Below are 24789 nucleotides of genomic sequence, written 5' to 3'. Positions count from 1 at the left end.
GAGGAGTTTTTTGATAGTTGAGATGGGCACTGATGATAGGCTGAAAGAGGGGGTGGTGTGGAATAGGTTAGGTTGTGACTGAGGTAGACTGTTTTTGGTTATTTGACTGGACAGGGCTAAGATGGATTTAGTAAAATGGTTATTAAATTGAGAAGCTATGTCTAGGGTATTGTTAGTAGAGATGGGTGCTGGGGTTGTGGTTTTGCCTGGCTTTAGTAGGGAGTTAATGGCATGCCAGAATTTTTGTGGACTATTTGAATATTTCCTTTGGGCGTTAAGAAAATAGTTTTGTTTGTTTATTTTGGTTTCAGCCTTGGCCTTGTTTCTAAGCTGTTGATAGTATTGTCTGGAGCTAGGGGTTTTGTCAGTTTTCCAGATTTTCCAGGCTTTATCTCTAGCTTTTAGTAAGGCTCTGGTGTCCCTATTTAGCCAGGGTGCATAGCTGGCTTTAACTCTGATCTTTCTGCTCTAGCTAGACTATTAAGGATGTTAGAGAAGGTAGTATTGAAGTAGCCTACTGCCTGGTCTAACCCGAGTGTCCATAGTGGTTCCCAGTTGCAATGGCTTAGGACAGTATTTAGGTATCATGGGGTAAGGTTACGGTCATCTCGTACAAATTTGTAGACTACTGGTTTGGGGTGATTGGAGTGTTTCTGGAGTAGGAAGGTGGGGAGATGATCACTTAAGTCATCTGGTAGGCAGCCTACTGTATAGTTTTGTTTGGGATAGTTGGTTAGTGTCCAGTCCATTACGGATTCTCTCTTTGTTTTCTCATCTATTCTAGTTGGTTCTTTAATTAGTTGAGAGAACCCATATAGATTGATATGTGTAGAGGGGCTGCTGGAGTTACAGGTTGCCCAGTCAGTGTTAAGGTCTCCTAGTAGGATCGTTTCCTGAGGTAGATTGTCCTTTGTCCAGTGTAGGTTGTCTTCTATTATGAGCGAGTTGTTACCTGGAGGTATGTAGCAGCATATTATATTGATCTTCTTGGTGTTTCTTATGGATAGGACAGAAAACAGGACTTCAGCATTTTGAAAAGTGGGTGGTGTGGTGTGTATGAGCTGGAGGTTAAGGGTGTTTTTAAAGAGAATGGCTACTCCTCCTCCTTTCCTCTTTGTTCTATCAGATCTAAGTGTATTATACCCTGGGGGAAGAAAGACTTCATCTTGGATACTGGGTTTAAGCTAGGTTTCTGTAATGGCGAGTATATCAGGGTTGTAGTGGGCTATGACTGCATGTAGGTCTGTTAGCTTATTGGTAATACTTCTTATGTTGAGATTTAGGATTAGCAGGTCAGATGTTTGTCTAGCCGAGAGGGGACCTGGATTTGGGTGAATGTCACCAGAGGTTAGCAGAATTTGTAAGAGTGTCAGTCTGTGTTTTTTAATATTAATTGTTTGCGAGCTTGGTCTATGAGAGTTTTTCTTAGTGTGATGAGATGGTGTAATTTTTGTTAGTGAGTAATATGTAGTTGTAAGATTTATGATTGTAGGGCAGATGTAGAATTCTGAGTGGGTTTGAGAGGGTGTGCTAGTGTGGGTAGTGTGATAGCAGTTGTGCAGCTGTAGATCTGTTTGTAAGGAAGTTAGGAAGGTTAGAGATAGTAGAGCTAGTGATAGGGATGTGAGTGTGGGTAACATGATACTACTTTGAGTGAGAAGTACAACTAGGATTCCTGGTTGGTTGTGTGTGAGGGTAGAGTTGTGTTGTCTGGGAATGTGTTTTGGGAGTGGGATCAGTGTGGGATGTAATTGGATTGGGGGGGGGGAGGTAGGATGAGTGGGTTGGGCTAGTTGTTAGAGAATTAGGGGTTGGACTACTGGTCAGGTGATTAGGGGTTAAAATAAAAGTAGAAGTAGTGGGGGTGGGTGAGAATAGGGGGCAGGGAGGGGAGCTGAGCAAGCCCGAGCGCAGCGAGGGCGAGCGAAGCGGGATAACACCGAGTCTAAGTGTTTCTTTAGGCTTTGGTAAGTATGTAATATTAGCTTAAATTGTAATATGTTTAACTGAAATTTTAACTGTAATTTAATATGTTTGCACCAAGTTATAGACTATGTTATGGGCACAGAGTATAATTTTCTGACATTCTTAAAAGGATATAGAATTAAAGCTGGGGTTAGTTACAGATGAAACAGGAGAGGAAATGAAATGCTCTTTTATAGATTTGAGTATTTCTCAAAAGAAACTTGACTTTAGTTGGGGGGGGCACTAACTGGAGAGCAATATACAACTGTTTAGTCCTGGTGATGTACTCATCAGTACAGAGGTTTGACTAAGGAACTATACAGCAGAAATGTACTAATACACTCACTAACATTTGTTTAAGTTAATGCAGGTAAGGTATTTTACTCTCTAGACACTTGGAAGTTAAGCACCTACATTAGTATTTAGTCTCTTTAGTTGCAGGACAAGTGCCTGTGGGTGCCTAGTGCTCAAGAGAAAAAAACTGAAATTTCTACTGCTTGATATGGGGGGCAGAGACCTGCTTGACCTGAAGGATGGTTTGGATTAATTAGTATTTAGTCTCTTTAGTTGCAGGACAAGTGTCTGTGAGTGCCCAGTGCTCAAGAGAAAAAACTGAAATTTCTACTGCCTGATATGGGGGGCAGAGACCTGCTTGACCTGAAGGATGGTTTGGATTAATTAGTATTTAGTCTCTTTAGTTGCAGGACAAGTGTCTGTGGGTGCCCAGTGCTCAAGAGAAAAAAACTGAAATTTCTACTGCTTGATATGGGGGGCAATACTGCTAAATGCTAGGAGTTTAAACCAAAAACTGCACTGCCTAGAAGCACTTCTATCACTAGAAGATGTAGATGTTTGTGCATTCATATAAATCTGGTTAAAGGCCTTAGAGAATAACCAGGCCTTGCAAGGCTACAATGCCTTCCACAACTTTAGAACTCAGAATGAACATGTGAAAACCAAATGAGGCAGTATTTCAATGTATATTAGAGATAAGTTCAATTCCCGTCTAATTAGATTGGACAATTCCAAAATGGACAGGCAAAACAACTAATAAAATAAAAAAACAGGAATAGTGGCAAGTTTTCAGTCAAACAGTAAGAATTTAATGCCAAGTTTAAAGCGCTTTTCGTCAGCCCCAACAGCTGACTTCTTCAGAAACAATTGCAGTCAATAAAAAGTTTCTTATATATACACTTGCATTCACTAAACAATCGTTAATTAGATCCATCAAGTTAAAGGAAAAGTAGCTTTTTCTAACATGAAAAGTAGTAATAATAAACAAGAACACAAAATACAAACATAGTTAAAATGAGACACCCGAATTTTGAAGCATTAAAAAAATAATAAAACCCTACCTAATAAGAATATGTTGTTAAAAAACAACGTGTAAAAAGTAATAATAAGTACATAAGACTGTATATGCTGTTCTAAACAATACGTATTTATCTTAGTTTACCTCTTAAGGCTATTTAACTTTAAAACACTACTGATAGAGCAGGAATCATTCAGCCCCGGGAAACTGTAGGCATTTAACCTCACCTGCCAGGCTAGTTCAAGTTCCTCAAGTTTGAGTGGTCTTGGACCTCCCCTACTATCAATTTTTACTTGATGCTTCCTTCAATAAAAAGATCTTCTATACATTCCTTAATGATGTTATAAGCTTTATTTACCTCGGATCGTGAACTGTTAGTATATGCTTCAGTATTGAGCAACCTGGTCATACAATGTTTGTAGTCAGAAGTACTGAAGACCACCAACCCACCACCCTTATCAGGTTTACAAAACCGTAAGCCCTGTGATTTAAAGAATTGTAGACAATCACGCTCGTCCTGGTTGATATTAATAGTGGGGTTACTCACAGGCCTGGTCATATTAATGTGTCTAATATCCAATTCACAACATTTTTCAAAAAGTTCTAACACTGGATGCAAAGGAGGATTGTAAGTGCTGGGGACATAAAGTTTATCCTGGTGACCAGAGCTGAAAACATTACCCATTAGCAAGTTAAAGTTTAATTATGTAATATAGGTTTTAATGTCCACAACAGTGTCAACTATATTCCATGCTTTAGATGGCACAAATGTCAGACCCTTTGACAAAAAATCGACCATGTCAGTACTAAACTGAGTAGTATTGAAATTGTAAAGTTTAAAGTCCCCTGCTTTGTTCAGAATAATCACCGGTTGTTCTGAATTAGGGCGATCTTCAACATAACTAAGATTCAAATTGTCAAAGTCAAGAGAACTCTGAGAGTTTAAAGTCAGAGTAGACTGGTCCCCACAAACATCAGGACTAGTGGGAGGTAAACAATTCGGCCATAGTTGAAGTGTTAATTCTTGTATTTGCTGAACTTCCGATTGCCCTTGTGTTGCAGTTGCTGGAAGTTCTTCTGTTTTGGCCTGGCCCCCGTAAAGGGGCCTTGCTGAAAATGTTGATGTTGCTGAAGTTATTACCAAAATGAGCACTACATAACCTCTCACTCCAGGGAGTCTCCCTCGGTTCGTCTGTATTAGGTGTAGGAACCGAAAGTCTATGATTAGTATTAACCACATTATCATGTGGAAAGCCCCCATCAGTTATTTCATCCCCATTTTCAATTATGGTTTCATTCTGACGACCGTTGAATGTATTTGGTTGGTTTAAGTGGACAGTTCTTTTGTTCCACACCTGTGCTGGTGGTGGAATAGGATAAGTAGTTCCAGAATTATATGCCTTACAATCTCTTTCCAGATTTTTTAAGTTTGTTTGATTTCAATTTAAACATGTATTGATCAATGCTGGTAAACACTCATTCATACTCGTATTTATATCTACTAAACTCATAATGTGCTTGTATTGTTTTGTCAAGTTCTGTTACATAATGTGACAAATCTTCAACCCATAGAGTGTAGTGTTTAATTATGATTTCAATAAGTTCAAACCTTTGCCAGTCGAACAAATTGACCAGATCAGTATGGAATGCAGAACCTGCCTCTAATCTGGTAGGGTACGGAGCACACCTCAAGCCTTTAGGTACCACCTTCTGAGTGAGGCACTCTCGGAAGTAGAACATTTCAAATTGTAACTTTTTCAAATTAACAAGGCAGGCGTCAAACAGTTTTAGTTTATTGTTAATAAGATCAGCGTTGCTACTGTTATTTAAATCAACTGAGTTGTCAAGAATAACAGTGCTGGTCTCATTAGAAAATTGGAATCCGTTGTTAAGCCAAACTACAAAAGAAGGGAAAGTGTTTTTACCTTCTAATCCAACTGTTCACACAGTGCTTTGGTGGCCCGTCTCACGTTGTTGTAGGTTCCCATTAGTCGGACCCGTCTGCGTTGAAATTAAACCCATGACTGGATGTTCACCCGGGTTTGTTGTGGCCGGGTCTCTCGGCTGGCACATTACGAGCGCATTCCCTTCCCCTGAGTAACTCCTAATATTCGGATGCACATCTAACATCAATTGAGCAGTATTACTTTGAGCTGGTAGATTAGGAGTGTTGTTAACAGTAGTGTTCCTTGTAGTAGGAATCATGTTTGCTTCACCAGAGGTAGTGGATTGATTCAGGGTTGTAAATTCACCCGGCTTTTTATTTTTGTTAAGCCGCGGTTCACTCGGTGGTCTTTCCATCTGTCCATTAGTTAATCCTTCAGCTTCACAGGTGTTGACAACCAATTGTTGTTGTGGTGTCTCGATAGAAGATAACAATGTTTGCCGAAGACCACGTTGGTCCAAATCCAACTGGTCTAACCTTGTAAAGATCCAGTCGATCGTACTATTGAGAGAGTCTAACAAGCTGCCCGTGACTGGGTAGTTACCTACATCCAATAAGTCTCAGGCAGCAGAATTTAATCTAAGAACCACAGGGGTGTCCTGTGGATCAAACGGACTGCTGTTGCTGCCAGAACCTGTAGCCATAACGAACAACTTCAAAACGGACTGGCAAAACAACTAATAAAATAAAAAACAGGAACGGTGGCAAGTTTGCAGTCGAACAGTAGCAATTTAATGCCAAGTTTAAAGTGCTTTTCGTCAGCCCCAACAGCTGACTTCTTCAGAAACAATTAAAGTCAATAAAAAGTTCCTTATATATACAGTTGCATTCACTAAACAATCATTAATTAGACCCATCAAGTTAAAGGAAAAGTAGCTTTTTCTATCATGAAAAGTAGTAATAATAAACAAGAACACAAAATACAGACATAGTTAAAATGAGACACCCGAATTTTGAAGCATTAAAAAAATAATAAAACCCTACCTAATAAGAATATGTTGTTAAAAAACAATGTGTAAAAAGTAATAATAAGTACATAACACTGTATATGCTGTTCTAAACAATACGTATTTATCTTAGTTTACCTCTTAAGGCTATTTAATTTTAAAACACTACTGATAGAGCAGGAATCATTCCGCCCTGGGAAACTGTAGGCATTTAACCTCACCTGCCAGGCTAGTTCAAGTTCCTCAAGTTTGAGGAGTCTTGGACCTCCCCTACTATCAATTTTTACTTGATCAATAACAATAAATTTGAAAGAGTGGTCCTTGTAACAAGCAATGTTTTGCTAGTGCATTCTCAGGTTTACATTTCTTTATAGCATATTGGTGTTCATACATTCTATCACATAGTCTTCTCTCAGTTTTTCCTATATGGAAGGCTACACAGGATGAACACCTTGCCAAATATTTAACAAAGGTAGAATTACAATTGTATCTACCCTTAAGCTTGTACAGTCGACCATTTACCTGGAAAGATTTTGTTTCTTCCACAAATTTCCAAAAATTACAGTTTAAACATTTGTGCATACCAGGGTTCCTAACCACAGACGTGTCAGACTGATCCAATAATGTTTTAAGATTTTTACCCCTCCTGTAAGTCACTCTTGGGCCTTCACCTACTTTTTGATAATCATTTGGCCTCACTCGGAAGGTGGTACCTAAAGGCTTGAGGTGTGCTCCGAATGGTTAGTCTGGAATAAAAGGACTGTCCACTTAAACCAACCAAATACATTCAACGGTCGTCAGAATGAAACCATAATTGAAAATGGGGATGACATAACTGATGGGGGTTTTCCACATGATAATGTGGTTAATACTAATCATAGACTTTCGGTTCCTACACCTAATGCAGACGAACCGATGGAGACTCCCTGGAGTGAGAGGTTACGTAGTGCTCATTTTGGTAATAACTTACCTCAGCAACATCAAAATTTTCAGCAAGGTCCCTTTACGGGGGCCAGGCCAAAACAGAAGAACTTCCAGCAACTGCAACACAAGGGCAATCGGAAGTTCAGCAAATACAAGAATTAACACTTCAACTACGGCCTAATTGTTTACCTCCCACTAGTCCTGATGTTTGTGGGGACCAGTGTACTCTGACTTTAAACTCTCAGAGTTCTCTTGACTTTGACAATTTGAATCTTAGTTATGTTGAACATCACCCTAATTCAGAGCAACCGGTGATTATTCTGAACAAAGCAGGGGACTTTAAACTTTACAATTTCAGTACTACTTCATTTAGTACTGACATGGTCGATTTTTTGTCAAAGGGTCTGACATTTGTGCCATCTATAGCATGGAATATAGTTGACACTACTGTGGACATTAAAACCTATGTTAGGAAATTAAACTTTAACTTGTTAATGGGTAATGTTTTCAGCTCTGGTCAACAGGATAAACTTTATGTCCCCAGCACTTACAATCCTCCTTTGCATCCAGTGTTAGAACTTTTTGAAAAATGTTGTGAATTGGACGTTAGACACATTAATACAACCAGGCCTGCGAGTAACCCCACTATTAATATCAACCAGGATGAGCGTGATTGTCTACAATTCTTTAAATCACAGGGCTTACGGTTTTGTAAACCTGATAAGGGTGGTGGGTTGGTGGTCTTCAGTACTTCTGACTACCAACATCGTATGACCAGGTTGCTCAACACTGAAGCATATACTAACAGTTCACGATCCGAGGTAAATAAAGCTTATAACACCATTAAGGAATGTATAGAAGATCTTTTTATTGAAGGAAGCATTGATCAGAAGATTCACAATTATGTGACAACTTTATTTCCTAGATACCCATGCATTTTTGGTATTCCTAAAATCCATAAGTGCATTGAGAACCCCCCATTGAGACCCCTAGTGGATAGTAGAGGGTCACCAACCTACTCCTGTGCTAAAGTTGCAGACGTCATCCTACAAAAATATCTAATTAATGAGTCTCAAATATGTAAAGACTCTTGGTCTTTCTTGGATAATATAAGTTCGTTTGACTTCAATGTGAATTATAACTTTCTCACTATAGACGTGAGAGATTTGTACACGTGCATACCCCATGAAACAGCATTGGAATGGGTGGTCCTCATGTTAAAGAAACATAATGCAACCAGTAGAGAAATCAAATTGGTTTCAGTACTTATAGAATTAGTACTAACTGACAACTACTTTATGTTTCAAAACGACTTCTTCTTACAAAAAGTAGGGGTTGCAATGGGGGTCTCCCTGTGGGGGTAGCATAGCTAACCTAGTCATGGCCTATTGGGAATCAGAGTACATTTTACGAGTAACAAGTTTGCAAACACGTTCGTTTTCTACACTAGATTCTTGGATGACATCTTTATTTTGTTTAATGGAGACGAAGGTGATAGTAAATTGGTAATGGACTACCTTAATAGTACTACTGATTTCCTGCAATTTACATCCACATTCATCTCAGACACTATTGCATATTTGGACATATGCTTAGATAAGAACTATGTCTTGAATAGTTTCACAGCAAAGATCTTTAGGAAAAACACATATTCTAACACTTTTTTGCACTACACTAGTAGTCACCCCTTCCACCAAAAGAAATCTGTTATTGAGGGTGAATTGGTGAGAGCTTCCAGAATGGTTAGTCTGGAAATTATTCAGCCAAAGAGGTCAGTGGAGGGCCAAAGAGGTCAGTGCTTGGCTACTGTTTGGTATATACTTGTCAAACGTTCAGGTCAAAACTTAGTAGCTGTGACTGAACAAGTTTGCAGATGACTGCAAACTAGGTGCAATCATCGAATCCCCAAATGATGTCAGTATACTCCAGGAGGGTCTCATGCAGACCAGCGACTGATGTATTTGTCATGGTCTCAAACTGAATGCAATGAAATGCATCATCATTCCCTTCAGTACAAATAATGTCCTTTCACACTATCAAATCAATGACAATACCCTATGTACCCATGAAGCAATAAAGGACCTGGGATCAAAAGTTGACTACAACCTTAACTTCGACCACATTGTCTATGGTGTAGTAAGGAAAGTTTTCATGTAGCACACCTGATTAATAAAGGTATCATCCCAAGAGCAAAAGAAGTTATAACCCCCCTATACTCTGCACTTATTCGGCTCGTAACTGAGTATAACGACCCATTTGGCATGTACCATACTAAGTACCTGCAGCAATTAGAGAGACCTCAGAGGTTTCTAACAAAGAAGATCAAGGGGCTCCAGCCTGTGCCTTACACAGACCAACTAAAGTCCCTGTCACTATACTTGTATAGACTTCTTAGGAGAGATTTATGCCTGGCCTACAGAGCAATCCAAAACCCTAATCTAATGAACTTGCTGCATATCCATAAATCAAATGGGACTAGAGCTATCCATTCCAGGACCAAAGTATGGCCTGCGATTTAAATAGGACATGCTGGAGGGACAGTTTTATCTCCCAGCGACTGCCATGTCTGTGGAACAGGCTACCAATTCATATGAAACAGAACACCTCTATGACACTGCTCAAGAGGAACCTGGACAAGTGGATGGGACACCATAAACTCTTTCCACAACCCTATTGGACATGGGTAGTCATCACTAAATGCAATCTTGGGTATTGACTAATGTTTCTATGGTATTACATTGGGATGAAACTGCTAGGTTTAAAAATGACCTCTGGGACAATAGCCTAATAATCTCCTGTGATTCTATGATCTTATGTTTGACTGAAAATGATTAGGTAGTTTATAAGTGATGTATAATGTTTGCACCTAGGATTGTGTCAGTATGTCAGTATGGTTTCTGATGTAAAATGCTTGCAACTAGGATTGTGTCAATGTGATTTGTTTTCATTTATATAAATGTATGATTGCTTATGTCATAAGCGATGGTTTAATAAAGATGTTTCTTGTCTTTTTTTTAAAAAGGGGACAGGAATTGAATAATTTATGTAATGTTGCTTAGATTATATGATATATAGCAATATATGTGAAGTACAATGTTTGTTAATGTTACTTTGTTAATACAGTTTAATTACTTTTGTATAACTGTAAATGTACCTATGTCACACTTGATAATTCAATAAAGATGTTAAAAAAGTGACAGGAAAGGAACAGAGATGGTTATCAAGAAGAAATCCAGGAGGTTGGGACAGATTTGTTCCAAATGCAGATGAGTGACATGATGGGGGCATTCTTCCAGGATATGTCACAGGCTATGTATGATTTATTCAGAGAGATAGCTCATTAGGTCATTCCTGAGTCTCAACCCCATCAATCTGCTCCCTCTAGTCTGTAAGTGTAGTCTGTGTTCTCCACTTGTGTTATGCTGGCAAATTGCAGATTGCCATATATTTGATTAGACTGTATGTGTACTGTTGTGCGTGCATACCATGTAGCTGTCATGTTTATATGTTATTGTCATGTGATATTTACTTCTGTTTCAGTCTATACATGACACACATTAACACATTACACTTTCCTCCCACATTCAGCTGTCCATGCATTGTGGCAGTTATCCTGCAACTAGTGTTGCAAGATGTAGCCTCAAAACATGTGTTATTGAGGGCAAATGACAGACAGCATATGTTGTCCATAGTCCAGCACTAACACTGGGGTATGGTTATTAATTGTGTATTGCTATATCATATATGTGCAACAGAAGGACGTGTCATTCCCCATGTGTTTTGGATGACAGTTGTCATGATGCCCCACTGGCAATATATATATATATATATATATATATATATATATATATATATATATATATATATATATATATATATATATATATATGTCTATGTGCAGTCCTCTTTTTCTGACTCCATCAAACAGCAATGTAACATTAATAAATACACAGTGGTACAGATAATTTATTCTTTAGCAGTACATTACGCCCTGTTTGCTGTATCTCCAATTTCCACATCCATTACTTATTCACATAAATTCACACCTTCCACAAATAGTTATACGCATTAACTGATTGTACATGTGTCTGCACATAGTTGAATCCATATAGACACACAATTGTACCTTAGACATTTGAGTATGTGCTTTAGTGATGGTCACATGAGTGTCCTATGCTCAGTAATGACCAGGGTGGATGACATTCACCTGTATCTGTTTATTCAATTTACATAACAGTAAATGTGTATTTGTTTGAAATTCTTAGCTTGCTTACCTATGCATATTGATGTTACATGATTGCACATTACTATGTATGTGTGTTTTATAAACGACCAGTTCTTGGGACATCAGCAATCATTCTGCCCACATGACATGCATTTTTCATTTAGTTTAATGTATTTTGGTTTGTCTTCTGCAGCACTCTGTGTGCTGTACAAATGGATTTGCAGTGTGTCATCTTACCTTGCACTGCTTTTCCATGATGTGGGCCTCAGGTTGTCCACCTCCCTTCCACCTTCATATTTCCTTATAATGTTTTGCAGATATGCTTGCCTTTGTTGCAGTTATTGACCACTGCCATGAATTAGTTTGTTGACAAGGTGAACATGTGCCAAATGTATGGCCATTTTACAATGTGGGACATCTGCACACAAGTCGCTGACTACTGCTTGAATACATCCTTGTTCTCATTATACTTAAGTGTTGACCAGTGTACTTTGTTGACATCCATGTGTACAACCTGATATCTTTTTTAAGCTGTTGTATTATATTTTATAAATATTCTTATAAGTCATTGGCATGTGAAGGTATAATGAACTTGATTTCATGTATGTTTCATTTAGGTCACTGACAGTTGTACATACACATCTATACCTCTGTGTTGCTTTTTACATAACGTATGTGTGTAATATAAGCATTCCATTACATGTCTGTTTGGGTTGTGTACATCTATTTGTGTAAGTAGCAGACATTTTGTTGCTTTTCTGCAGTACTTCTCTTTGACACTGTGCTTGGTTGTTTGTGTTTCACATGCATGGTCATAGGATCAGTTCTGACTCTGCTGGAGTTATCTAGCATTGTTAGACCTGCATTTGCTTATCTGTGATGTTGCTTGGCCTACACCTGCACTACTGACAGACTACTTGAAGATGTATTTATTTATCTAATTTGTACTGTGATCCTAATTTATTTACTTCCAACACACCTCTACCTTTGGTCATATATATCTAGGTATGATTCTCACACAGTTTGCAACATGTCATAATGTGACAGTGATATGTTTTTCCATGTTTCACCATGGCTGGTATGCATCACCACCATGTTTGATAACTTTCCATTGCCTGTGTTATGTGGTGTGCCATCTGTGTAACTGTAATTACTGCTTTTTCTAATCTTTGTCTGTCTTGTGTTATGCTATTTTTTCTATGGGTATACCTGTTGTGATGTTCTTCTCTTCCTCCTTCCCTATCTTTACTTTTCCTTCTATTCTTAAATAAAAAAATGAGGCCTATTCCCACAGAATAATTGTCTATGTCCCTCTGACTTTCCCCCTCAAATTTTCATATTACAGCATCCTTTGTTTGTGTCCCTCTTAATCACCCATATCTCACATCTTATTTTCTTTATCCCACTTGGGGGTGTGTGCATTACTTGTGTTCCCACACAAATCCTGAACCCATTGTTAGCTAAGTTTAGCTGTGGTGATGTGGACATGATTTCCCTTCACCTTTAATTTTTTTATTGCAAATTTATGGATTCCATCAGAATATGTAAGTACAATCAAGCATATTTTATTAGTATACGACTTATGGAGATATCCACAGTTGACTCCAAGCTCACTGCAAAGATTGCTGATGATATGTATTACAAATAGCATAGAGCTTTGAAGCAAGTATATTTGGTTTGTAAATGAATTACAGAAATATCAATAGTTGTCTGTAACATTTATGGACAAATATCTGAAAATATGTATTACGGATGCCATGGAGCTAACATTGGGATAGTTGGCATTTTTGTTGTATCATAACAGAGTTAGTTATATTCTGCAGTTGTCCTTACATTGGGATAGGTGGCATTTTTGTTGTATCATAACAGAGTTAGTTAAATTCTGTAGTTGTCCTTAACCTTACAGGACTGATTCTGTTAAACGTGTGACTGTATAACTATCAGGATGCCTGAATTGTGATACTCTTTCTGTAGCTTTTTTAATGTACAACATGCTTTGACAACCATTTCTCATTACTTATGGATTACTTACGGCCTTGTTTAGTGTGCTCTTGTTACTGTGATACTTCCTTGTGTGCTGAGCTATTCTGAGTTTATTGTGATTTATATATTACGATGGTATCCACAAGTTTAGTGCTGATATCAATGCAATACACCATAACCTATGAACTCATGAACTTTACAGAATCCAGTCCACTGTATTAGTCCATTTGTTAAATTGTGCCATTTTAGTGTTCCTCTTCCTTTGTATATCATACATGAATACTGTTTGTTGCTCCTTTTAATGTTCCTTCAGAGTAGTATGCTGCAAGTATTTTCAAAATCCCACCTTGTATGTTTCCAAACACTCACATCAAGTGTAAGAATTCAACCAGCTTTATTAAACAACCTTGAAGATGGATCTAAGCTGACACCCTAATTTTGAGTTACTTTGAACATTTTTACTTATATTGTTTAAGGAGAGAATATTTAAAACACGTCTTGTATGATTTCTTGCTAATTTCTTGCTATACCTTCTGTCTAATACAAAAACATTAAGATTCTCAAATTAGTAACATCTATTAGTTATTATTGTATTTTAATAAGAATGCTATTGGTATATTAGTCTAATTACCCCACATCCATAGGAAACCTGTTTTGTGAGGTCTGCCCTTTGCATGACCTCTCCTTTGTCTCATTTATAGCAGCTTATTAATTCAGGCAGATTACTTCCTGGTGTTTTCTTGCTTCTCAGTATGTCACCATCTTCTCAGTAAAATATTACTTCCCCAGCAGTAAACCACTTCCAGCATTAAGTTACATCACCATACTCAGCTTCCCACAGTTAACTCTAGACACTCAGGATTCCATTGATCAGATACAGGTTAGTATTGTTAATTAATAATAATACATTATTATCCTTAGAAACATTATAATACAATGGTTATGTGCCTGGCTTCAAAATATCATCCAAATGTAACTCTGCAAAATAATGTGTTTTCAACAGATAAATATGACCTTTGCAAAACATGTCTAAAAGCAGAAAGTTATTAAGATGAAAATAGCTATTCAAATGAAAAAAATATATTAATAGTAGGTATGTGAGAACTGGTGGACTATCTGCCATATTATATTTTCTTTTTGTTTCAAATATTAATCTATGTTTCTCAAATTAAATTAAAAGCAAAACATCAGATGTGACTTTACATAACGGTTAGGGTGTTTACCCCACAGACAAGAGGTACAGGTTTTGATTCTCACTAAATTGGCCAGACTTAAAATGGCAGATAGTCTAGTACTTACCTATGAACCTATTAACTACCCCTCTCATATTCTAGGTACCTGTTAAAACACCATTATGTTTTGAAACAATCCTTCATTGATGTTTTATGACTTTTTATCAATCAAAAAGTGCAGAGTGCATTCTTTTAAGGAATGACTTGACTTCTTAAATTGTTTCCCAAATCTAATAAGGCAGTACTGGTTGAATGGTTTCCAGATGTTGATTTTTATAACCTCTGGAGTTAATTATTGCTGTAAGCTCGTTACGCTGCACCTGTAGCAGGTAGGGCACATTCAGCATTTGGTTTGCATTTAAGCAACTGTTTTGGTCTAATAATATGAAATAAATTCATTGAGCATGAAGGAAATGTTTCACATGGGTGTTTTCCAGCCAGGAAAGCTTGCCGATGGTGCAGTAAATTTCATTTTGAAGTATTATTGGATTTTATCAAAGCTAACTTCTGCTAGCTATGACATATTTTTTGCATTAGAAACTATATATTCTGTTTAATGGAATACTTTCATAATCAGAACTGTTATATACATTTCTGTTGTTGTACAGTTGCTGAGTGTTTGCTGATAAAAATGATTTCAGTTATGTTCTAAAGTGAATAAAATAACTGTTCCTTGTCAGTATTTGAAGTTTTGTGGAAGTAGTGACTTGCCAAAATGCCATGCAACAAGTTTAACATTTAAAAAGAGCATATATATCATAAACTTAAATCAAGTTCAGTTAATGTATACAGCAAATCAAAAAGTCATTTGTCTTCTGGCTTGCACATACATAACAGAATTAAAGCAAAATTGGCAGCAAGTGAATGTCACGTAAAGAGGAAAAACCTTGGGTGGGCAGTAGAAATTGTTTTGCTGATCTCCTTCATTGGTAAGTTAACTAGAAAGCTACCTTACTCGCAAACAAGTATGGTTAATAAAAAGAATAAGAAGCACAAAAACCACCTTGGTAGCTAAAGGACTTCGAAGTACAATGTGAATCAAGAAACAAATACAACCAGAAGTCCAATGCTCCTGAGTGTGGACTTCAGGTTTTATTTGTTTGTTAATAAAAAGAATAGTAAAAAAGTTATTTTAATTAAGCTATGACAAGAAAAATATTCACAAACCCCTGCCTCTCAGATATGACATGGCAAATAATACTTTTACAGTTCATTATAAACATGCATTTATCAAATACATGTAAGTGGGTGTATATTTAAAATGTTCTTACTGATATTTTGGAACTTGGGATGTTTTTATGAGTCTGAGAATACTAGTCCATTACTTTCTGTTTTAAGCACTCAAAACCTTAAAACATGTATAACATAAAAGAATGAAAATGTAATTTTCTTGGTTCTGTGCAAAACCAATGTCTGCTTAAAGGAGATGTATGTTTCAGAATGTGATGGAATAGAAACAATGCATGTACGCACTCAGAATATGGAACAGATATCAGTAACTTTGATAGAGAAAAATCTAGTTAATGATATTAAAATTCAAATGATTGGATATGGCTAAAAATCCTCCTTTGTCCATGTAACCTTCTGGAAGATCTTCAAACAGTGATGATTGTAGGTTATTCTCCTAAAAATGTACTAATGCTATAGTATATGTTCCTACAGTAAATATTTACAACACTGATACATTATCAGTTCTCTGCTGTCATTAATGATCATTTGGTAGTTATACTTTAAATAATTTGCTGGTGAAGGGTTTTCTGCAGTTTAGTCATCTTCCTAATCCATTTTAGTGATTATTTATTATAAATATCGCAGAAGATAAAATAGGGCAGCTGAAGTGGTGCAGTGGTTAGCGTTGCCACCTCACAGCAAGAGGTTCTCTGGTTCAATCCCCAGCTGAGGTGCCTTCTGTGTAGAGTCTGCATGTCCTCCCTGTGGTCGTGTGGGTTTCCTTTGGGTGCTCCAGTTTCCTCCCACATCCCAAAGACATGCTGTAGGTGAATTGGACACTCTAAGTTGGCCCTAGGCATGAGTGCGTGTGTGTGCCTTCTGTGGAAGGTTGGGCACTGGGCTGGCAACTCAACACTGTAAAACTCCACTGTCAATCATGAGCAGACAGGTGATCTGCTGTGGCAATCCTTAACTGGGAAAAGCTGAAAGAAGAAGATCACAGAAGATAAAATGTGGGTGTGATGCAAAGACCAACATTTTATGACTGATGCTTGCTTTCAACATACTTGTTCACTGCCAGTTGCTCAAAAATGCAAGTGCCTAAGTGTTGCTAACTCAATCTCTTACTAATTAATGCCCCCAAAATAATATCCTGCAAAACTGTATAGTCCTACCAAAACCATAACATTCTTTGCACTAAAACACCCTTCTCACTCCCTTACCATAAAACTCCCTTCCCTTTCTTTAAACCTAAAATCCTCCTGACTCCCTAAAACAAAAATCCCCTTCCTGACCGTTGCTCTAATGTACACTCCCACTCGCTCCCACTTCATCTCCATAGCTGTTGAACTTACTTCATTCAAACTTGAGTAATGTGTTTGTGTTGAGTAACATGTTTGGCTGAGCTGCAACAACTGCTTGCCTGAACTCATATTTCAGTTTAAGCACAGGGACATGCAGCAGCCTACCCAAGCTACAAGACACTCAAGTCCTGCCTTTGAGACAGTGCCCTTCAATACTTGGGACTCAAGCTCTTGTAGAATACCCTAAAAATATCATTGAATAAAACTATAGTAAAGAAAACAAATGACAAAACTGTTAGTTTAGTTTTCTCATCAACACCCTCTTTCTCAATTTCATAATAAGCTGTTGCAAATAATGCAATGTATGTGGTATGGTTATGAATTACCTGACTCGCAAGGCATTATAACATGCTGCTAAAAGTATAGAACTGAAGTCTATTAGCAGGGTATTGTGAAATTTCCATTAGAATCCCCTTTACCTATGAGCTAGATGTATGTTTTTCCATTTTTCTTAAACACTGTGTCAAATGCTGATTCATTAGGATTACAAAAGTAGAAAGCTTCTCACCACAAAGTTAGGTCGATGGTATCTTACATTACCCCTATCTGTGCAACATGCCTTTGTGATGTGGTAGAAAACTGTGGTAATCTGATAAACCTCACAGAGATGTGGGAGTAGGGCACATTAACTCTACAATTCATCAGCTGTGAGTCAGGATCAAACCCTGTACTCTTCAATCAAGATGCAGCACCAATAAATACAGGGTCATGTGATAACTCTGAGTATAGCACTTGCATCACTGAGATTTAAAACTGTCCTTGAAAAAGATGCCCTTAGTCCCACACTGATACCAACCTCCCTCTTAAACACCCTATTGACCCACTTATTCATCCTAGGGATGAGAGTCTGATATTCCCTTTTATTTCTCTGAGAGGTTAAGAGTTGGATGTCATGACTGATTCCATCATCTGCTGTGAGAGTTAGAGTCATTTTTGTTTCATTCCTGAAACTACTTCATCTGGTGTGATTTCTGCTAAAGTTTGCCAGGACAGGTATATGAGTACCCTTCTGTTGCATGATGCACTGTGTTATACAAGCAATGTCAAGTGGTTATTCCTTATATGTTAACCCATGGCCCCTCCCTTCCCTAAGATAGTACGCTGACAGTTTATAATCTTCCCTACGTCTCTCATGCCAGCTTTTTCAGTAACTGTTCTACTAGGAGAACCATGGTAGTTGGTTCAGAAAATGCTAGAACTCCATTCTTGTTTGTCAATGGAGCTGGTGAAAAGATGTCATTATTCTGAAGGGGATATCTTTGTATCAGAGACACCACTAACTAAGTTTACCTTTCTCCTAAATACCTCACATTTACACCAATATGCATTCTGTGCTCTCACTTCATTACTTCAGTATTGCAAAATGTTCATATGATATTATGAAGTCCATTTTGGCAGTTAGGAAATGTCATGTCCAACATCAGCAAAGTTTGTTTTATAATATGTAGATGACCTTCTGTTAACTGAAAAATATTCCCAGGCAGTGGCAGCTGGTGACTTCAAATCAAAGGGGGGGTGCAGGAGACAGCTGAATGGGTGGGGTCAATGGGAAGGGTGCAGCCAACTAGAAAGGGGAGGAGCTACGCTCAAAACCACCAAAACTAACTAAATACACTGCCCTGGGTGCCAAACCGTCATTATGAGAGTACAATCAAGACAAAATGAAGTGTAGAAGAATAAAAATATTTCAGTGCATTGGCTGCATGACAGCTTACTTAATATCTAGATGGAAACAAAAAGGTTGTGAGGCATGAAAAAATAAATTACTTTTTAAATACATTAATGGAATGCCAGTCAAAATTAAGTATAAGTAAAACAAGCAGCACTCAACTCAAACCACTTCTTGCACTGCAATTCTAATTATAATTTATATTCAGCTTTATTAAAGTACCAAGTAACATGCTGAAAGTAGAAATCTCTGATGCCCCCACTTGTAAAAATGTTTCTTATCCAACAAAAGACCTGCTGCCTGGTAACTATCTACTTGTTTCATGGGGAAAACATGATCAAAGTAAAAAATGAAAAGCAAACAAGAAATAAGCTCAAGATACATTACTTAAAAGGATTACTGTACAGGTTATGGACCACACAACTGGCATTCTGTTTAGTTTATGGGTAAAGCCTGCAGAGATGACTGGAAGTCTCCAAGTGTAATGAGCTTCTTAAAATAATGTAATCCTGTCCTTTATTACAAATACTGTCATATGCATTTCAATACCCAAGGCTTATATATTACCTAGTTAAGTATTCTCTACATGGCAACAACAGAAAGGCTTTCAGTGTTGGCAATTCTTTAACAGTATGCTTATTAAAGCTTACTTGCATCTTACGATCTCAGTCAAGCTTACCTGATGGTCATTAAAGTATTGGTACTTAAACACAGAGCAACAGGCACTTTGAGTAATAAGCATAAATCAACAGTACAAAAAATATGACAGAAACCAGACCATTCTGCAAAAATCAAGGACAGATGAAAAGCCATTCTAGTACTTGTGTCTACCTTGGATGGGGGGGGGGGGGTACTCTGCACATTAACACTGCATAACTACTCCTTGCCTTGCTTCGACACATCCAGAGTCACTACATGGGGGAGTGGGGTGCAACAGGTATGTTACAATTTGAAATGTCTCTGGCTGACTGTGATGACCCTGACACATTTGTCATACCTCTCAACCTCAAAGCAAGAAATCTGGACAAAGCCATACAAAGAAGTGGGACAAAGGCCCACAAATAAGGACATTTTTTTAAATATTGCTCTTATAAACTTAGAAAGATAATAGAATAGGTCTTGCATTAGTATGAATTTTCTGAATGGTATGAAATCTGAAACTCGAATGTCTGTCATTGTTTTCTAACTTCAGTCTTTAATGATTTGTCACTAATTTGCCAAAAAAACCCACAATTTTATGAAAAATGGACCAAAAATGTGATGTGAAAATATAAAATAGCCACACAATACAGCTGAGAACCTGTCAAAGAAGGGACACTTTAATATTAGTACTGCTAACTTGAGCAGCTGACAAAATAAAAGAATCTACATGCATTTCTGAAATAAAAGTAATCTATAACTCTGATTATTACAGTTATTTCTTAATTGTAAACCATCCATGTTTTCTTCCAAAATTTATTAGGGGGAAAAGCAACATTTTGAGCCAAAATCAGGGACAGTTGAGAGGTTTGGCTATGCCTAATTCTATAAAGCAATTTATTTGCATGTACCTCTCAACCTGTTAATGCAATAAATCTGGACAAGGTCAAATATATTGGGGGAACATATAAACAGTACTAAAAATTGCTTTTGTATAAACTGAGACAGTTGATAGAACAACAGTTCTTACTTTAGCATGCATTTTTCTGAAGGTTATGAAGTCTGAACTCAGTGTGTCATTATTTAGTGACTTAATTCCTAAATGATGTGCCAGAAAACCACAAATTTTATGAGGAACAAACCAAAAATAAGAAGCAAAAATCTATTCATTCTTTGAAAATCTGGACAGTTGGGAGGTATAGTTCAGCTGGGGCTATCTTTAAGTTTGCTGCCCTTCCCCCTCACAAAATCATTGTTGAATGGAGCCTCCCCCTGCAGCCATTCCAGTGATCCATTACTTGGCTATTTCACTCCATTTACCATAAACACTAATGTGCATACTGATTTTCTTCTATGATGATTTGGACTTCATTTGAAAGTTTTATTTTTTATTTTACAGCACAAACACTAAGAAATCTGCTAAACAAACTTAGCATTAAAACTTCTCTGCCCTTGAAACTCACATTCATTGAAACAGCATTGAAACCCACATTCAAAGAAAATACATTTTACCAGTGGCAGATAAAGATTAATTCTGGGCTGTTTTCAAATCACAGGCCCCTTGCATATGAAACATACATGTGCTCTTTGATACACCTTCCTATTGTTTTGAACATTTTTCCAGTAAACTATGAAACAAAAACGCATGCACCAATAATGACAAAACTGCCCAATTCAGAACATCTTTGCAGTAAACAATGAAACAAAATGCATGCACCCATAATGGCAAAACTGCCCAGTTCAGAACATTTCCATCATAAAAGTCTACTCAAACTTCTACAGTCCACCATTATCAGTAAATATGCACAATTCTACAGTCCACCATTATCAGTAAATATGCACAATTCTACAGTCCACCATTATCAGTAAATATGCACAATTCTACAGTCCACCATTATCAGTAAATATGCACAATCTCTGAAGAAGTAAAAAAGTCATCTAAATAATTCCACATTAAATAAATCTGTAACTAATGAAGAGGTTGCTGCGAGCAAACACCTTTATATTTCATGGTTTAATCAAAAAATAAAGTGGCTGATGCCCCTGAGGAATAAATTGCCTATATTACATTAAAAATGATAAGTTAGTAATATTGCAATAGGAAATGGATGGCAAACTGATAACAGGCTCATAGCTAGTATCTTAACTTTTTCAGTACAGCAGCATTCACCCCTTGTGGGAGTAGAACCAACAACCTTCTGCATCAAAAGCAAGTACACAATCTGTTGTGCTATTAACCATGCAAGCTGACTTAGCATAAGCAGCACTAAACTTCTCTTCCCCTACAGCTCTCAGCTCCTTGTAAAATCTACTCAATACTCAACTGCATCTCAGCTTCGCAGCACAAGAAATCTGGAAAAAGCCAAATTTATTGGGGTGGGTCAAAAGCCCAAAAACCAGGGACACATTAAACATTGCTTGTATAATCTTTGAAAGTTGCTAGAATAAAATGTTGTGTTACCACCATACATTTTACTGCCAAGGTCCCTGGCAAAAGAGTCAGAGTAACATTCCACTATGCCAAATCAGCTGCTTTGTGAAAGAAAAATGCTGTGTTACCACCATACATTTTACTACCAATGTCCCTGTGCAAAACAGTCAGAGCAACATATCACTATGCCAAATCACCTGCTTTGTGAAAGAAAAATGCTGTGTTACCACCATACATTTTACTGCCAAGGTCCCTGTACAAAACAGTCAGAGCAACATACCACTATGCAAAATCAGCTGCTTTGTGAAAGAGAGGAAGACTGAAACTTAAATGGCTATCATTTAATTAATTCAGTTCTCACCATAGCTGTCAACCTCTTAGCACAAAACACCTGGACAAACCCACTAATGAGGGAATACAGCCCTCAAACATATTCAGTGAATTCAGTTCTTGCCATAGCTGTCAACCTTAGCACAAAAAACCTGGACAAAGCCAATAATGGGGTAATACAGTCCCAAAAATAAGGACACATTTCAAATATTCATCTTATAAACTTAGAAAATTGGTAGAATAAAAGGTTGTGTTACTATGTATTTTCTGAAGAATATGAAGTCTGAAATTCAAATGCCTGTCAATTTTACTTCTGACGGAACAAAAACAATTTTCAGCAGAGGCCCAGGGAGAAATAGTGCAGACATATGTCTTTGTAAAATGGCAGGACACCAGAGCAAATCCACACAAACACAGGGATGAGATGCAGACTCCACAGAGAAGGCACCCCAGCCAAGAATCAAATCAGAAAACCTATAGCTGTGAGGCAACAATGCTACCACTGTACCATCAAATATGTAAGGAATTAAACATTCAGAAACCTGAAGTCTGAAATTCAAATGCTTGTCAATTTTATTTAACATTTGTTAATCCAGACAGTCTGACTTGGAACAAAAAAAAAAAATTTTCAGCAGAGGCCCAGGAAGAAATAATGCAGACATGTCTTTGTAACATGGGAGGACACAAACGCAAACCCACACAAACACAGGGAGAAGATGCAGACCCCATACAGAAGGCACATTTAGCCAATAATCAAACCTGAGAACCTGCAGCTGTGAGGCAACAATGCTACCACTGCACCATCAAATATCAAGCATTGCAACATTTAGAAACCATAGATATTATGAGGAACAGATCAGATCAAATATGAGGCAAAAATCTGCATTTTTTTTACAAATGGTGGTGGGTAGGGAATTCAGGTCCTTAACACCTGCATACAAGGTACAGGGTTCAAGCCTGAGGTATTCCCTACCACACCACCATGAGTTTGTTCAAACCACCAGTATATAGCATCTGGGGCATTTTCACACACACACACCCCCTCTGCAGGTATACCTACCAGTAGTGTAGCTTAAACAAGCTAAAGTAAGTTTAATGGCACATTATAGCTGTAAGCCATTTATTTGTGTATTTTATTATTGAGTTACGCACCACTTAAAACCACATATTGAATCCTGATCTTCCCTCATAACCCAACACAGTTAATGCTAACTTTTCTGTACATAAATGTAACAGGGGCAAACCCTCACAATGACAGGAAAAAAATATTATTTTGGAGGGCACAAGACACCCCCTGCACCCCCACATGAGGGACTGTCTCCCTATACCCCCTGTTAGTTATACATATTAATTCTCACTTCTATTTGCTTCTGTAGAAGACTTGAAGCCCCATGGTTCTCTAACATTTTCTCTGTTTTGTTTTTTCCATGCTGAATTTCAGGCAGCTCTTTTTATGATACCATATGGTCAGCACATATTTCTTGCTTTACAGGCACCTTTTTATCCATAGAAAGCACTACTACACACTATTGTGCCCCCCTAATACCTCCAAATCAACTCACTCCATAATTTCTTAGCATAAATGCTTGTATTGCTAGAATAATTGCTCAGGAGCAAGGCCTAGTTGAATTAAAAGTCTGTTTGCTAATGTCTCTGATATCTATTCTAAGATTACTTGCAACTTCCATCTCTAGCTCTATTTCACACACAGCCTCCCTAAACAGAGTTTCTGGCAATGCTAAGAATATACTCAAAAATGCCCTCCCATGTAGAATTGGGGGGGGGGATTCCTTGTGTTTTTGGCAAAATTTCCACAAGCCTACATAAACACAAATACCATTACACAAAGAATCAGCTTACTGCTAGGGTCAACTTGTAGACACACACACGCACACACACACACACACACACACACACACACACACACACACACACACACACACACACACACACACACACACACACACACACCTTACCTGGAGCGATGTAGATCCCATCCCTTCGTGCCATTAAATCCATAGCTGTTAGTGCACTACAAACCTGCCCACACAATACATCCATTGGAGCACATCCACCACGCGAGATGTTCTTCCCCCGATGAGACTCTAGCCTGCCGACGTTGCAGTCCAAGTCCGATCCGTTTTCAGCGACAGTCTATGTAGTTACAACTGCATAGACTTCTGGGATCACTGCTCTTACATGTTTCCCAGTCCGGACTGCTGCTGAAACAGTCTGCGCATGCTTCAGACTGTCTCAGCAGCAGTCCGGACTAGTGCGCATGCGTGAATGTCCGCAAATTTTAATTTTTTTTTTTTTATCTTTTATTTTCTTTATTTTTACAGCTGGGGGGGCTGCAGTCCAGCAGTCCAATAACACGGGCCGCCCCTGTTCCCAGGATATAAGATCCCTAGGAATGGCATGAAGTAAATTTGGTATGCGTTACTCTGTCTCACAATTGGCTAATTATATTGATTTTGCACCTGAACTGTATAAGGCTAGTCTGAAATAAGCAGACAAGTGCACTGCTTTATTGTACCCTGTATGAAATTAAGTATTTTTGTTTCCCTAGCCAATGTGCTGCTAATTTAATGGTCTAACTTTTCCATCTGTTTTTTTTTTTCTGGTCATCACTACAGCTACCAGATTATTTAGT

Source organism: Protopterus annectens, chromosome 2.part0, assembly GCF_019279795.1.
Source record: "Protopterus annectens isolate FY-2018-M chromosome 2.part0, PAN1.0, whole genome shotgun sequence".
Lineage (NCBI taxonomy): Eukaryota > Metazoa > Chordata > Ceratodontiformes > Protopteridae > Protopterus > Protopterus annectens.
Note: the sequence above shows the minus strand (reverse complement) of the source record.